Raw genomic sequence first — 16439 nt, forward strand, 5'->3', positions numbered from 1 at the left:
TGACTGCAAAAGCTTTCAGACAATAGTCAAAACAGTAACTATGAATGACAGAGACTTAGAATAGCCATGGTTATAAATCTGAATGAAAATTTACCGTTATCAGAAATTGACAAGAAAACTTGGTTATTTTGTGGCATACAGCATTAAAAAAACAGAATTAGGACTTGATGATGTACTAGATTTCTCAGAGTTTTGTGCAATTTTGGAACATTCATATCAATAACACACCCATCAATGTAACTGAAGGAGTCTCTAGCATCTCTCACCATCTGACAGTGCATACCATGCAATTTACCAAAAAAGCCTAATATTTAATATTTCTACAAGATGACAGAGACATCTTTTAGACTCCTTAAGGGCCGACAGAGACATCTTTTTAAACTCCTTAAGGGCCTGAATGGAAAATCTATAATTTTAGGTCAAAACTACTTAATGTAGAATTTTGATATTGGGGACGCCCATCAAAGATACCAAAAGTTGGTAATGCTGATTATACCAGATTTTACCATGTAGACACAATATATAACATCATACACATGTATACGTGTAAGTACACCTAAATGCACATATGTACACACAAAGATCTTACAGTTTGCATTTTAGGATTTTAGTCATAAGACAGTAAACGTACCAACCCATCAGTATAGAAAAGATAGTTAGATCCAAATTATGTTTCCGACAAATTGGGACACCTTCACGTGGCTAAACTTGTTCTTTCCCTGACAGATAATCTAATGAAGGTGATGGACCAATGTTTTGGGTAAAGCAGTTTCCATAGCAGTTTGATTTTTAAAGAAAACTTTGTTCTTTTTTACCCTTTGTTCAGTTTCAAATGAGTTCAGGGTTAAATTTTCAGTGTTTACATTTCTGCTAGGGCTGGCTGAATTACATACAATAAATTCTCCAAGTGGCCTTGGACTAGCAACAAATCTATCTTGTTTTATCAGTCTGGTTTGGTTGACTAGTCTATGCCGGCAGGGAACCATTTTAGCAGAGTTTTTTTTACTTTTCTGTCCCGTCATGGCAAGACAAAAGAACTTTTATGCCAGACAGAAGTACTTTTATATTTTTTCTGTGAACTCAGGATTTTGACCAGTTTGATCTCAGGGCCTAACTTTTATAAACATTTTCTACTACTTTTTCTTTTGTAGTATCATTCCTTCAATTAACTGTTCCATTACTCTAAGCAATTGTTAGTCAGACAAATCTAAATGTACATTTCCAGAAGGTGTCTCGTTGTTGGTTGCCATGGAGCTGTGGTAATTTGTAAAGTCAGTAATTTGAAAGCCCTTTAATACTTTTTTAAAACCTTGTCTGGCATGTCATGAGCAATGAATTTTATCTCAACATCTGCAGAATAATTAGCAAATGCAAAGTAGGAAGAAAAAAATATGTATGTATACATAGAGAGAGAAAAGTTAGAAGACTCTACAAGTTAACTCTGAAGCTGTAGCCTGAAGGAAAAATGAGCTTGGGGAGTTCAAAATATCCCCATGGCCAGTGTGGTAGCTCACGCCTATAATCTCAGCACTTTGGGAGGCCGAGGCAGGCAGATCACAAGGTCAGGAGTTCAAGACCAGCCTGGCCAACATGGTGAAACTGCGTCTCTACTAAAAATAGAAAAATGAGCTTGGCATGATGGCACACGCCTGTAATCCCAGCTACTCAGGAGGCTGAGGCAGGCAAATCACTTGAATTTTGGGGGCGGAGGTTGCAGTGAGCCAAGATCCTGGGCACTGCACTCCAGCCTGGGCAATAGAGCAAGACTCCATTTCAAAAAAAAAAAAAAGGAAAGGTCCCCATGATGACCAATGATTTAAACACGTGCACTGGGAAACACTTGGAACCATTTGGACTCCCAGAAAGCTTGGTGGGCCTTAGTATTTGAGAATTCCATTTCATTTCTTCAAGAGCCAAGAAAAGCCCATAGGTCCTATGGAGCCGTGTGAGCAGCTTGGGTCAGTGTCTTAGACGGCGGCGACTGCCGAGTGGCTTCTAGTTAGCCGTCCCACAGGCACCATGGGAAGATTTTTTAGAAACAATCAAGGGGAAAAAGAGCCAAATTATTTAAAGATGCACAAAACCAAACCAAAATGAGCCAACATCAGAGTGCTCACAAAATTCTAACCAGACACTCTGATCCAACGAAATCTTACATTGGACAGAAAGAGCGCAAAGTCAGTCCACCCGAGAAGACAAGAGCCTCGGAGGCAGAAGGTAAAATCCACAGGAAGCATGGCACTCAAACCAGAGGGGCCCTGGCCTTTGTACCCCAGAGAACTTGCCAAGAAGGCAAAAAGTCCCCCATTATCCCAGAAGGGGCGTGAGCTCTTTGATTTCAGGTGGTCCTATAACCCAACCAATTCCCAGACAAAGTAAAAAAGCTTCTACCGAAATGAGGGCGGCTCAGCCTGAGAGAGGACTCACCCAGGCAGGAGAGGTGATGGAGTCCCCATGGAAGCAGAGACCTCAATGGGGTCCGGTGAGAAATGCACACAGGTCCAAGAACCGCCCTTCCTTCCAATCTCGATGTTTCTTCAGCTCCTGCGCGCACACCATCTTTGTCTGCCTAAAGAACAAACAGAGACGGGCTCTCTAAAAGAAAATGACATGGATTTGGGACTAGGCATTGCAATGAGAATATGTGTGCCAGAGTAAACTATGTGCATATTCAGGGAGGTAAAGGAAGACGGAGGTTTTTAAAGGAAAAATGAGGATGGAGGTCACATCATTGTTTTGAGATGATTATTCTTAGCTACAAGAATCAATAATGACGAGGGTGGTGCCAGTCCTGGGCTGGACAGGCAGTTGCCGGGCAGATGTCTGTACTTCTGTGTAAGGCCGAGATGCCTTTGTATGAAGCTGTGGGTTTTGCAGAGTCTTTTGTGACAGTTCCTGTTGTCAGGCATTCATACATAAGAACTCTCCCTTTACCGCCTCTCCTGGCTCTGTTTCTCAGGATTTTAATGTAAGTGACTCCATGTTGATTCTGACAACTTTCACAGGTGAACTGTTTCTGAAGACACAACTTGGTGAACAGGTCACTGACCTTTGTCTGTTTAAATCTAAGCAGAACCTCGTGGGTGATTGGGAGAAACCTTGGGAGTGAAGCCAGCTCCGGACCGTCACATCAGAGAAGCGCAAGAGTAAACCCTGTCCAAAGAAGGAGGGACCAGGGTGGCCTGGGCCTCCCCTGCCACACCCCAGGGGTTCTGCAGAAAAATCACAGGCCACAAACACCCCCAAAACATGCGAGAATCACCAGTACACCACTCAAGCCACGTGGAATTCGTTTTCCTGAGACAGAGTGGTTCATGGGGACCGAGGACACACTGGCCCTGCCGAAGCTTTATTTTTAGGTCAGTGAATCTTAACGTTCATCTGAAGAAAACTTAGGCTTTTCCAAAATGAGGATCTTTTGCTTAGCATACATTTCCTCCACCAAGGCGAATATTTTGTAAGTGCACCACACTCTGCCCTCCTGTTTTTCTTCCTCCCAGGCCGTAATGCGAGCACAGAGCAATCTCACCTGCTGACATTCATGGCTCAGTGTCCAAAGGTCTGCCAAGTCTCTCTGCAGTTAAAGGTATCTGACCAGCTCTTCTCAAGGCCGAGTCTTTCTGGGTATTTCTCAGCATGGAACACGCTGTATTTTTTCGTTCCTGTACCAGACAAACCTTGAACACCTGCCATGCACCTGACCAGGAGGCTGAGAGACGTCACAGGCCAGCTTCCGTCAGGAACTTAGAATTTTGCCAGTGACATCAGATGCACCCTCAAATGTGGGCCAGAGACAGGGCGCATTGGCTCACACCTGTAATCCCAGCACTTTGGGAAGTGGAGGCAGGTGGATCACCTGAGGTCAGGAGTTCAAGACCAGCCTGACCAACATGGTGAAACCCTGTCTCTACTAAACACAAAAAATTAGCTGAATGTGGTGGTGGCACCTGTAATCCCGGCTACTCGGGGGCTGAGGCAGGAGAATTGCTTGAACCAGAGAGGTGAAGGTTGCAGTGGGCTGAGATTTCGCCACTGCACTCCAGCCTGGGCAACAGAGCCACACTCCATTTCAAAAAAAATGTGGACCAGATAAAGCAAAGTGTGACTGCCACCACAGGAGTAACGTGGAGCAGTGTCCTGAGATCCAAGCTACAAAAGGTTACATCGACCTAGGATGTAGGGAACTCTGCATGGAGAAGCGGTGTCTATGCCAGACTTGGCTCTAGGAAGTCTCTGCTAGAACTCCTTGCTCCATAATGTAACGAACAATGCCCCATGTGGACCGAGTTTCCCATTTCAGTCCTCGTTCTGTGCCGTCTGCCTCCGTGGGTGACACAGCCATGCACCAGTGGTGCAGGCTAAAGCCTGAGCATCACCCCTGATGAACGATTCAGGAAGTCCCTCGCTTAATGACTGTGTTCAGCACTTCCTATGAGCAACCTTTATACAAGCTTTGCAAATACAGCACCTAAGAACGTCGACAAAATCATCGTCTTTGTGGAGCTTACATTTTCTCACCCCCATGACTCGTCGGTCCCCAGGTCCCCTGGACTTTCCTTCCTAGGCCTCCCTCACATCTGCCCCCACTCTCCAGCTCCAGGGCCACCCTGCAGCCTCTGCAGCAGCTCCCCAGGCCTCAAGGTCCCAGCTGCACCCTCTCGAATCCATTTCCCATGTTGTAAGAAGAGTAAACTTTCTGCCCAGAGGCTTGTTCATGGCCCCCCAATGCCTTCTTGATGAAAAATCAGCCCTTCAGTGAAGCCCCCTGGGTCCCCTGAGGCTGGTCTCCTGCCTACAGCTCTGGCGGTACGTCCTACCCCTGGCTGTCCCCGTCCTGGCTGCTGACCGCTTCACTGGCCTCGTCTCTGTTCCTCAGTCCCTCTGTCTCTTCCCATCCTAGGATGATCCAGCTCAGCCCATCTTCCTGCACCCCCATATAGCAACCTCCTATCCCTCACGCAGAGTCCCCGTCACCCCTGGAGGGAGGCTGCCCCTGGTATTCACCCTCTATGTACCGAGCTTTGACAATTTGTCTAGAATGTCTCCTCCCATGGGACTGCGCGCCCACAGCAGCCAGGATGTCACCATTGCTTCCCTGGGGCTCAGCCTCGGGTTCCCCAGAAGGGCTCCCTTAATACGTGGGTTATCGTTCTGCTTCTACAATTGTTGGGGTGGTCCTTATGCCCCTCATCGCTGCCTTTAGAAGCCGTGCAAGAGAGAATGGACATGCTAACGTGACTCCACCTGGGACCTGAATGGTCCATCTGACAGGTGAAGGCTGGGTGGAACGTCCCTGGAAATGCTTTCTAACTCGCTTCCAGAGCACTAACCCCCAGCGCACTCACCTCCCCTGCACCTGCCCCCAGTGCATCACGTGTATCTCATCCTGACTCTGATTCCCTCTGGCTCAGCTACTCTATGACTCCTCTGTCCTGAGACATCCTAGCTGAGTTTAAGGAGAAAGGTCTCTGTGAGGTGGCCTCTCCCTTCCTCTCCACAAGGCTGGACAACTCACTTGACTGTTTTGTTAAAATGGTGATATGGTGATATGGTTTGGCTCTGTGTCCCCACGCAAATCTCATCTTGAATTGTAATCACCGTGTGTCAAGGGAGGGGCCTGGGGGATGGTGATTGGATCGTGTGAACGGTTTTTCCCTGTCTTTTCTCATGATAGTGAGGGAGTTCTCATGAGATCTGGTTGTTTGATAAGTGTCTGGCATTTCCCTGCACACTCTCTCCTCTGCCAGCTTGTGAAGAGGGGCCTTCTGCCGTGATTGTAAGTTTCCTGAGGCCTCCCCAGCCATCCAGAACTGTGAGTCTTGTGTTTATAAATTACCCAGTCTCAGGTAGTATCTTGATAGCAGTGGCAGGAGGGACTAATACAAATGGTTTTATCAGTTGTTTTCACATTATGAAGACACAACCTTGGGATGAGTCAAGGCAAAGACTCCATTGAGTAAAAAGCAACTTTATGTCCTCATGTGCAGATTCCCCCTGCAGGTTGAGGTCACAGGCAGTGGTGCTCTGGCCTCTGGCTTCACTGGTGCAGCATGGGGGACAGGGCCATGTACCTCACATTGGGATTCACAAAGGCATAATCCTAAGAAAGCCACCCAGTACGACAGACGCTGGTGTGGGGCACTGAAGCCTGTTTCCCTGAGTTTGCCAGGGCTGTCCTCACACAAGATCACACACCGGATGTCTTAAACCATAGAGAGCCATTGCCTCACAGTCCTGGCCACTGGAAATCTCAGGTCGGCGTGTCGGCAGGATTGGCCCCTTCTGAGCCTAGATGGAGTATCTCTTCCAGGCCTCTCTCCTTGGTGTGTAGACGGCATCGTCTCCTGCGTCTCTTCCCTGCTTGTGTCCAAATATCCCCTTTTTATCAGGGCAGCAGTCGTACTGGGTTAAGGTCTACCCTAGTGACCTCACTTTCACTCTGTAGAGACCCTATTTCAAATAAAGTCACATTCGGAGATCCTTGGGTTAGGATTGCAACATATGAATTTTGGGGACACAGTTCAACCCATCACAAGGTTGAGCTTAATAACAGTAATCATACCTCAGTGCAGGAGGGCCTGGATTTCAGCTCTGAGCTCAGTACCTCTGTCTCAGTTTCTCCTATCTAAAACAGGCCTAAATATATCTATTATAGGCGACTGGAAAGACAGAGTCATAAATGTTGCAAAAATGTTCTGAGCTGTTGGAAACCCTGTACAGCTGTACAATTCACAGCAGACGTGGCTGCCTTGTGTGGTCCCGTTGGCAGTCCTGGGTCTGTCTTGGACTTGGAATACAGAAGACACACAGCCACCATGAGCCACAACCTCTGGTGGAAGTAAGACCGCTGCCTGCAGCCACCGAGGCTGAGTGGGTGCCAGTGTCCAAGTAGGGCTGTCCAATCACACAGCCCCTGCATGGCGGATGGGCTGCCACATTTCTTCACTTCTGCTTTTTTAACGAGAATTGAATCGCAATGAAAGGAAATTAATTGCATGGTTGCGGCAACAAACCATCAAACAATCTTCAGCAAACTTTAGCTGTTGATTTATTTTTAGGTAATTATTGTTATGGGGACAGACAAAAAGACACATTTATCAGAAGGAGCCAACATTAGGAGCAACACCAAACTCAGGCAAAATGATCACAGTGTAGTGAGAGAGGTGGCTCTTAGAGCACACTTTGTTTTCTGTGCACGCTTCATCCCACGTGCCACACCACGCCCTCCATATGGTGACCTCCATATGGTGACCGCATGCTGTGGAGATCTGTGCACCCCACCCAGGGAGTGGGCAGGAAAGTCAAGCATGAGGTCAGTTCTTGGGTCCGGGATGATGACGAGGCCCAGCCCTCCTCAAAGGAGGGGCAGGAGGAGTTTCAACATATGATGCTAGCGAAAAAACATCCCTCATAAAATAAAAATGACATAACAGAATGATGTGGTCCCGGTGGCTGAAGGGAGTTACTCTCTTTCCAAACATTCCTCCATGCTCTCGGGAACCATTAGTCATGGCCCATCATCTCCTGCAGTCCACCCTTTAATTAATTTGCTCTGCTGATGGCTTTGTTAGCAAACATGACAGCAGGTTAAAAGAGGAAAAATAATTATTAGAGAATCAGTGCTTTCACAGTAACCCAAATAAGAGCTTATATTTGACAGATAACCTTTCACCAAATAGACAAGATCCACCTGACCACAGGAAGAGACGCACAATATCGTTTCACCTCCCTGGAGTCTGAAAAAATAAGACCAAATCCACAAAACGCCAAATCCTATTTAGTATTCCAAAAGCAAAGGTGCTTAATTGCTACCTCTGCTGTCAAAACATGCTCTGCTCTTAGTTTTCCAAGCTATATTGTCACACACGTCATTTCAAACTCTGGAAATCCTCTATGACATGCACCAAGAGGACCTACCCTCCTTCAGGTAAATCAATGTTCATTCAGCTAATATTTCTGTGTGGTTTCTATGTGCCAGGTCCTGGGCTAGACCCTAGAAACACCAGGTGAGAAGACAGCACAGTCCCAGACCTCAGGGTGATACTTGAGTTGCAAACGTCTTGTCTTTAAGGAGGGAGCTGGGAGTGTAGTGCCGAAGGTTCAAAGCCTGACTTCCACCCCCAGCTCTGCCGCATTCCCGCTCTGCGGCTGTGGGCGAGATTCGGTCTCACTGCCTCAGCTTCTTGGTCTGTAAAATGGGGATAATAGTCCCTGCCTCACAGAGTTACTGAGGCAATGAACACGTTCATACATATGAGGCACTTGGAATGATGCCTGACGCTTGCCAAGTAATGAATAAATATCAGTTTTTCTTCATCATCATCATCATCATCATGATGTTCGTCGCCAGTGTTGGCTTTCCAGCATCGTAACTCTTTTCATAATATCCAGTGGAGTCCTGACGGCAAAGAAAATCTAGAAAGAAAAGCTGTACTAACATGGCTGAAGGGAAATAATTTCAACACTTCATTTTAAAAAGCCAAGTGCTTTTTTAAAATATCAGGCTTTATTTACCTGTCAAATGATTTGTAATTGAATGTGATTACTCATTTTTCCCATGAATGAGATAAACAATGCTTATGTAGAAAGCAATCTTAAAAATATTTGTTTAAAAATCTAAATTTCATCCAATAACCCTGGAAGTAACTCTCAATATAAAATAAATTTCCAGAAACTTGTTACCATCCATGCAGAACTAAAGAAAGGATTCTCTCAGTTATGCCAATTTACGTGTGATAAGTAAATGGCAAGAAACTCCGTGAAAATGTGCAATGCTTTTCTGACGTCCGCATAAAAAATGACGAAGGGTGCTCTTGGAGTAAATAAATCAGCTTCTAGTTCCCCTAAGTAATAACGACAAGAGGCAGACAGCCCTAGAATCAAGAACTTAGAATCACTGACCCCTGAAGAATTCGCTGACGAGCCCAGCCCATTTACCATGTTAGTCTCCAAAGCCCCAACGTGACTTCTCTGAGGTCAGGGCAGCAGCCAGTGGACCCCCCTGGGCTGTTCGGAGTTTTGCAGACAGTCCTGCAGGTCTTTCTAAAGCTCAGAATTATTCTACCCTCCTCAGTAGTGAGCCCAGTCACAGTCTCAAAGTTTACAGTTGTTTGTTTTGATCATATTTCTGGTGCTTACAGGAAATTAATTTTAAAAGTACTAGAAAGTAACCCACAAATTTAGGTTTCCAAAGAACTGTACAGAAACTATTATATTTCAATCAACAAATCACTGGAAGTTGGGAGGTTTACGAAGCACTTTTTGTTTTCTCGGCCGGCCTCTCTCCCGCCTCCCCCCAAGGGCACCGCCACAGGGCAGCTTCCTCAGTGCTTTGACCTCAGCTTGTTTGTGCAGCCCGACAGCAAGCCTTTATCTGGGGAATCTCCAGCTGTCAGAGTGCCAGCCCTGGACACAGCTAATGTTCACCACGAGAAGCAGCTGACCTACATATTCTAAAAGCAATGTAAGGGTTCTGATGTGTCAAGCCATTCAAAAGCTCTGTTTTCCATAACTTCACCTTTCCCAGTCCTCACCATGGGCTGTTGAAATCTCTTCTCGCTCCAAACACCAACAGCCACGTTTGCCTCTCTCGTCACTCCAGGAGAATCTGCTGTGGGTAGTAGGTTGTTAGACATTCTCCTCCCACCGCCACTCAGCGAGCCCCTCAGTGCAGCAGTGAGATTCTGCTTGCCTCTCGACACCTTTCGGTGTCAAATATGAGGCCGTGAGTCAATAAATACCAACTGACTTGAATTTTACTTAAACAGGCCGGATATGGCGGCTCACATCTATAATCCCAGCACTTTTGGGAGGCCTCCTGAGGTCAGGAGTTCAAGACCAGCCTGCCCAATATGGCGAAATTCCGTCTTGACAATCGCTTGAACCCAGGAGAGGGAGGTTGCAGTGTGCTGAAATGGTGCCATTGCACTCTAGCCTGGGCAACAAGAGTGAAACTCCACCTCAATCAATCAAGCAATCAATAAAAAACAGGCCAACTCTTGACTGACCCAAGGTGAACCCACTCATTCCTTTTCCACTCTCAATATCTTCCCTAACTGCCAACATTTCGTGCTCCTCAGTTCTGGAAAACAGAGACACAAAGAAAACACTCAACCTTAGAAATAAGCAGAGGTGCCTCTGAGCTTAGAGGCCTAAAAAGAAAGTCACAAAAATGTGTAATACATCCAAGTAGAAAAGAGTCACTTTCATTCTCTGTGTTGGACATACAAACATATAAACACAAGCTTGAATTTATCTTGTGTTAGACAATGTGGAAGTGCACACAGATCAGTGTTGGTGAACACGTCAACCTCACTAGGTCTGAGACTTGAGTCAAGAATTCAGCGTCACAGCTGCACCTGAGGGAACCACCAGACTGCTCACCTCCATCTAAATGTGTGTCCCGCTAACCAGCAGGGATGGAGCCATTTCAACCTGGCTCAGATTTTCAGTTCAATCTGCACCAGCCATACCATCAAATCATCACACTTTCCTCTTGAGAATGTTGAACGGTGGCCAACTAGTCTCACCTGGAGAATATATTTTAATGTCTCTTATGTAGAAGAGGCAAAGAATAGGGTGATTCTAACAGTGAAGGCAAGATGATTGCCTGTTGCATTCAGTAGCTTGTTCCTTCCTTTTGTTCTTATTTGAAGGGAGCTTTTTAGATGGAGCAATTAACATATTTCCCATTGCCTTTTCAAGTTTCCATCCCGATTGATGGATTTAAGGTGTTAAAAAAAAAAATTCTCAGCCGGGAATAGTGGTTCATGCCTGTGATCCCTGCACTTTGTGAGGCCAAGGCAGGCGGATCACCTGAGGTCGGGAGTTCGAGACCAACCTGACCAACATGGAGAAACCTCGTCTCTACTAAAAATACAAAAATTAGCTGGGCATGGTGGCATGTGCCTGTAACCCCAGGTACTCAGGAGGCTGAGGCAGGAGAATTGCTTGAACCTGGGAGGCAGAAGTTGTAGTGAGCTGAGATCGCACCATTGCACTCCAGACTGGGCCACAAGAATGAACCTCCTTCAAAAAAAATTATCTAATGGTTAAAACGTCACCAAGATCAGAGCACAAACTACCACCTCTGCCTGAATGGGTTTGCTGCGTTTAACCTGTAAGCCTTCAGTCCTCACCACAAGGTGGGGCAGATAGACCCTCAGAGGGAGGAAAACCGCAGTCATAATTGAGAACATGGCGCATACCTGTGCGGCAGGAGGATGCCCTGTTCTTGGGATTGGCGTTGCCTGAGACACGAAGAACCTCCTCGTTCATATTCTCACGACATTCACGGAAAATCAGAAGCAAAGTTGCCAGGCTGAGGAGGACTCGTGGCGCAGGACTCAAAGAGAACTTCAAAACTATCTTGAAAATAAAAATAATTCCTCATCATTGCTCAAATAATTGATATGCCCTACGCTTCGGTTGTCAGTGTTCAACATGGGAAAACAGCAGGCACCAAAGGCAGTCTTGATAGAGACAAATACCCAGCCCGTGATTCCAAAATGAAGACCTTGACCACAGTGTCAGTGCACAGCTGAGGCGGGTAAGCATCGCTGGGGAGCCTGGCAGGGACCGCTCCTCCCACCCCACAAACAGAGAAGGGCCTGCCAGGCTGGGGGCCAGGGGGAGCGCTAGGGACACTGTGGGGAGGAACAGCATGGGGAGGGGAGAGGCGCAGCCCACTGAGGAAGCTGCCCTGTCGGGAGATGGGAGGACGGCCAGGGTGACAGTGAGGCTCCTCACAGACCAGGTGGAGTTGCCATGTGTCATTGATCATTAAACACACTGCATTCCCGACAGTCTAGCCTCTCTGGAGTTGAGGTGCTTGTTAAGGACGATGGGGAGGCGGTCGTGACTGGACATCCTTGCCTCCTCACGCGTGACCTTGGCCGTGCTGCTGTTACCACCACTGAGCCATGGGCTTCGCCTGGCAGGAGCCTCAGCCCACAGGAGAAGGGGCCTCTCAGGCACTCGGCACCTCGAAGATCAAAAAGAAGAGCCACCGGGTGGGGCCCAGCACAGGCCCCTGGGCCGGAGCCTCTTGGATGAAGACTTCTGCCTTCCATGCACTCCAAGGTCTCTGCCTTCCATGCACTCCAAGGTCTTGGCCCCAAGTTAAGAACAGGTGACATGGTTGTTACCCCATAACTTCTTCGCCAGACAGCCTCGCTCCTCCAGTGCTTCCACCCACAGACCACACCAGGCAACTACGCCCCCCAGTGCTTCCACCCGTAAACTGCATAAGGTTCAGGAAACAAAATGTAAGTCCTGGTTGTTGGCTGAAAGCATTTGGTGGACGCCACCGGGTAAGATTGAAGAAAGTGAACATCAACACCTGAGAAACTGTTGTCAGGGCGGGAAGGAAGCCCTGGAGGCCAGGCGGGTGCTCTGTTAAGAAGTGTGTGTTGACCAAGCCTTCAGGGACATGGAGGACGGTGTGCAGAAACCACCCCTCACCCAAGATGATCCAGACTCCGAGCTCCCCAGGCTGTTCCTGTTTTAGCACCGAAAGCTCCTCTGTCCCAGGTAATCCAGATGGCTGCTCACTTCGTCATCAGTGACTTTAAGAAACGAGGACAGGGTCTCCCATCATGCTTCAGGGAACCCTTCCTTTCCCACCACTACGGTTTCCTTTTTATGCATTCACAAGGATGACATCTGACAACCTGGGCCCAAATTAGCCCTTACCCCTTCTGTAAGAAATATATTTTAAAAGTCTGAATGGTAAGAAGATTTGACTCAACTTAATTGGCACCATTTTTGTAATGAAATAGGAAACTGGTGTCCGTCTCCCCGTCGACGGCTCTTAGACGCAGTCATATGTAGGACTCACTCCAATTATCAAAGTAATTAGGGGCCGAGGAAGAAACGACTCCTCCTTCAGAGCTTTCAAACTACGTTACTTTAATTGAATATTCTCCTTTAGTCCAGGAGAGGGGGCACAATAAAAATAACAGACGTAGAAGAGAGGAAGAAAAGTGAAGAGACTGAACAAAAGAAGGTCGGGGGGAAAAATGCATTGTCCTACAATAACAACCATGACTAACATTAATACAGCCCTCTAAGGAAGGCATTGTTCCCTCCTCATTTTATAGATAGGGAAACTGAGGCACAGAGGAGCAAAGCCATTTGCATAAAGTCCCAGGTCTGAACGAGATTGGGGTCACACACAGGCTGCCTAGAGCCAATGCTCCCACCCCAGGAGTTCACTCCAAATGGCCCAGAAGAAAGTGTTCTTCCCCACGCCACTGGCTTTGTCCTGGGGGAGCCCCTGAGCTCACCTCAAAAGGGAACCTCCTCCCTGCTAATGGAGTTTCCAAGTCAATATTCAACCAACTCAATCAATACTTGTTACAGGAGAAAGCGGAGCGAAGCTTGTAATTGTCTCTCTCTTGTGGTGCAGATGCTCTCCTGACACTCCGTGCAGGCCTCACAGCTACTGTGGAGCAGATGATGTTTGCTCTCTTTGTGTATAAACAGACACTGGAGAGGTTAAATGGCCCAAATTTACAGAGGCGCTAAGTGGTGGAGCTGGAATTTAAACTTAAATCCATCTTGGCAAAGCCCAAATCTTTACATCACATCAGTGGTCTTCAGCTAGGATCTTCAAACATAGCACTCAGAGTGATGAGTGAGAAGATAATCGCGTGGCTTGGCACGGTGACTCACACCTGTAATCCCAGCACTTTGGGAGGCCGAGGCGGGTGGATCACCTGAGGTCGGGAGTTCAAGACCAGCCTGACCAACATGGTGAAACTCCATCTCTACTAAAAATACAAAATCAGGCATGGTGGCACATGCTTGTATTCCCAGCTAATCGGATGGCTGAGGCAGGAGAATGGCTTGAACCCAGGAGGCGAAGGCTGCAGTGAGCCAAGATTGCACCACTGCACTCCAACCTGGGCAACACGGACTCCGTCTCAAAAAAAAAGAAGGTAATCACGTGTGTGCGTGTCTGCATGTGTGCATGTGTGTGTGCGTGTGTGCCTGTGTGTGTGTGCACATGTGTGCATGTGGGTGCCTGTGTGCACATATGTGCGTGTGCGTGTGTGTGCATGTGTGTGTGCGTGTGTGCCTGTGTATGTGTGTGTGCACATGTGTGCATGTGGGTGCCTGTGTGCACATATGTGCGTGTGTGTGCGTGTGAATGTTTGTGTGCGTGTGTGCCTGTGTGTGCACGTGTGCACGCGTGTGTGCTCATGTGTTTGTGGGTGCGTGTGTGTGTGCGTGTGCATGTGTGTTTGTGCGTGTGTGTGTATGTGTGCGTGTGTGTGTGCATGTGTGTTCACTTCACTGGTAGTTTTTTAAAATTAGTGATTATAAAGATGAAACTTTTGACGTAAACATTTACAGTTGAACGACATTTTCGTAGACTTTGGTTTTTTAAAGTCAGTGTTAAAAATTTTTTTAAAAGTCAGTGTTTGTCAACATTGAACCCACGTTAAGGGGATTCTTACGTGACTCAGGTTTGAGACTCCAGGCACCATTGCACGTGCCCCACGCGCTGAGGGCTGGCATTCAACGACTTCCTCAAGTGTTTGTGCAACCAGCCCCACCATGCCAGGGAGAAGACAGACACGGTGAGCATTTACGGACCTCCACCTCTTCGCCTTGTGGAACACTTCATTTGCTTTAGCTGCAGAACCTGGAAGCGGGTCTAACCCATCCCTGGGGTCACGTAGCAGCCTGTGGAGTCTCGGCTCCATGGGACCCTCTGCTTGGCGACCAACTCGTCCCCTTCCGGCCGGAGGGAAGATGACCAAATTAGGAGCAGCTGCTTCCACTTCCAATATAACAACGTAGGAACATGTTCGGCCCACTGTGTTTCACAGGCTTGCAAATGTCTGCCTTTGTTAGCGGAGATGGAGGGGGTCAGCCACCTAGAGAAGTGATGTTACAGTGATGAGCTTTATGCAGTTTAACCAAATGGAAGGATGACTGGGTGAGGTGTGTTGACTTAGAAATCAGTTTCTCCAGGTGTACCAAGGCTCCTGAAAATGTGAGTGTTTAGCAACTATAGACATCTATTCTCTACAAGGCAGGCTTCACTGCTTTTAAAAGAGACCTCTCTTTTGAAGTCTCTGCAGCTTTTATTGTAGGTCGTCATGCAACACTGTTGACAAGTCCTCAGGCAGGTGCAAAGGACCTGCATTGAAGACCAGAGCTGAGCTCTGGGAGCCCGGGGCAGTGAGGACCCCGAGTCCTTCTCTGGGGGAGTGGAGAGCAGCAGCCCGTGCTGTGCTGGCTACGCACTAGTCAGTACAATCTCATAAATGAGAGATTAGCCATCTGACAGCAAAGCTGAAGAATAAATCTCTGGTGTTTATGAGGATGTTTTAGAACAGTGAGTAATGCAGAAGTGTCTGCTCCTCTGAGTCAGGAAGACTGATCTGCAGGGAGCCACAGCTTACAGACACAAAAGTGAAGGACCATTAGCAAGCACTGATCAATAATACTGCCGGATGGGCAGCTCGTCCCCAGGTGGGGTATTTTTTTTTTTTTTTTTTTTTGGCAATGCCTGGCAAGAGCTTAAAGCAGTCACAAGAGAAGATGGCCTCATTTCTGCAAGTGCCAGAAAAAGTGCGTCAAGTAAGTCAAGTTTAAAATCACACCTAAGGTATGTTTCAGGAAGTGACTGTTGTACTCTGTAGGATATTAGCCTCTTCTCGGTTTTCTAAACCCTTCCTCATCAGGCCACACCCCAACTGTGTGGGCTGCAGTCAGACCTTGTTTTAGCCTGGGAATGAGAGTGCGCTACCAGACGCTCTGATAACTCCACCTGCCAGGGGCCACCGAAACTTGGAATTGTTGCTACTAATTCAGGATGTTTTCAGTAATTTGAGTCTGACTTCTCCTACTGTACAACATTTTCCCCTGGAACTGCCCTTTTACACTGAAGAGGCTGAGGCTTAACAAGGAAATGACTATGGAATTCCTACCTGAAGCGAGTAGCGTAATTTAAAGTAAAGCCCAGGACTCTTGGGGGACAACATTTTCCTGGAACTCATCTCATCTGGGCAGATTTTGGGGCACTGAGGCTGTTGGAGGGAGGATGAATCTCCACGACCGTTCTGCGGGCTTCACAGTGACGTATGTGTTGTTAGGCCCAAGGGCTCTCTTTGCACATGGCTTAGAACGTCTGGACGGTAAATGCATCAAGCATCTGGGCTCCTGAGCAAGCCATGCCTCCTGGTCACAGGTGGCTGCAGCCTGCCGACCACCGCGTCCGCAGCCACCCTTCCCCATCACCTTTGCCACTGCCCCGCCCTGTGCCTTTGGCCTTGCTTTTCCTCTACCCAGATGTCCTTCAATGCAATTGCAGGTGCTGAATATAGACTGGAATTGCTCCACGAAATCTCATGACTTCACTTTGCCAAAAGGAGACAGAGGTGGAGATTGCAACATCACTTCTCTAGGGAGGCTGAACCCTCTGC

This window comes from Trachypithecus francoisi, unplaced genomic scaffold (assembly GCF_009764315.1).
Source record: "Trachypithecus francoisi isolate TF-2019V2 unplaced genomic scaffold, Tfra_2.0 Lachesis_group15, whole genome shotgun sequence".
In the NCBI taxonomy this organism is placed as follows: domain Eukaryota; kingdom Metazoa; phylum Chordata; class Mammalia; order Primates; family Cercopithecidae; genus Trachypithecus; species Trachypithecus francoisi.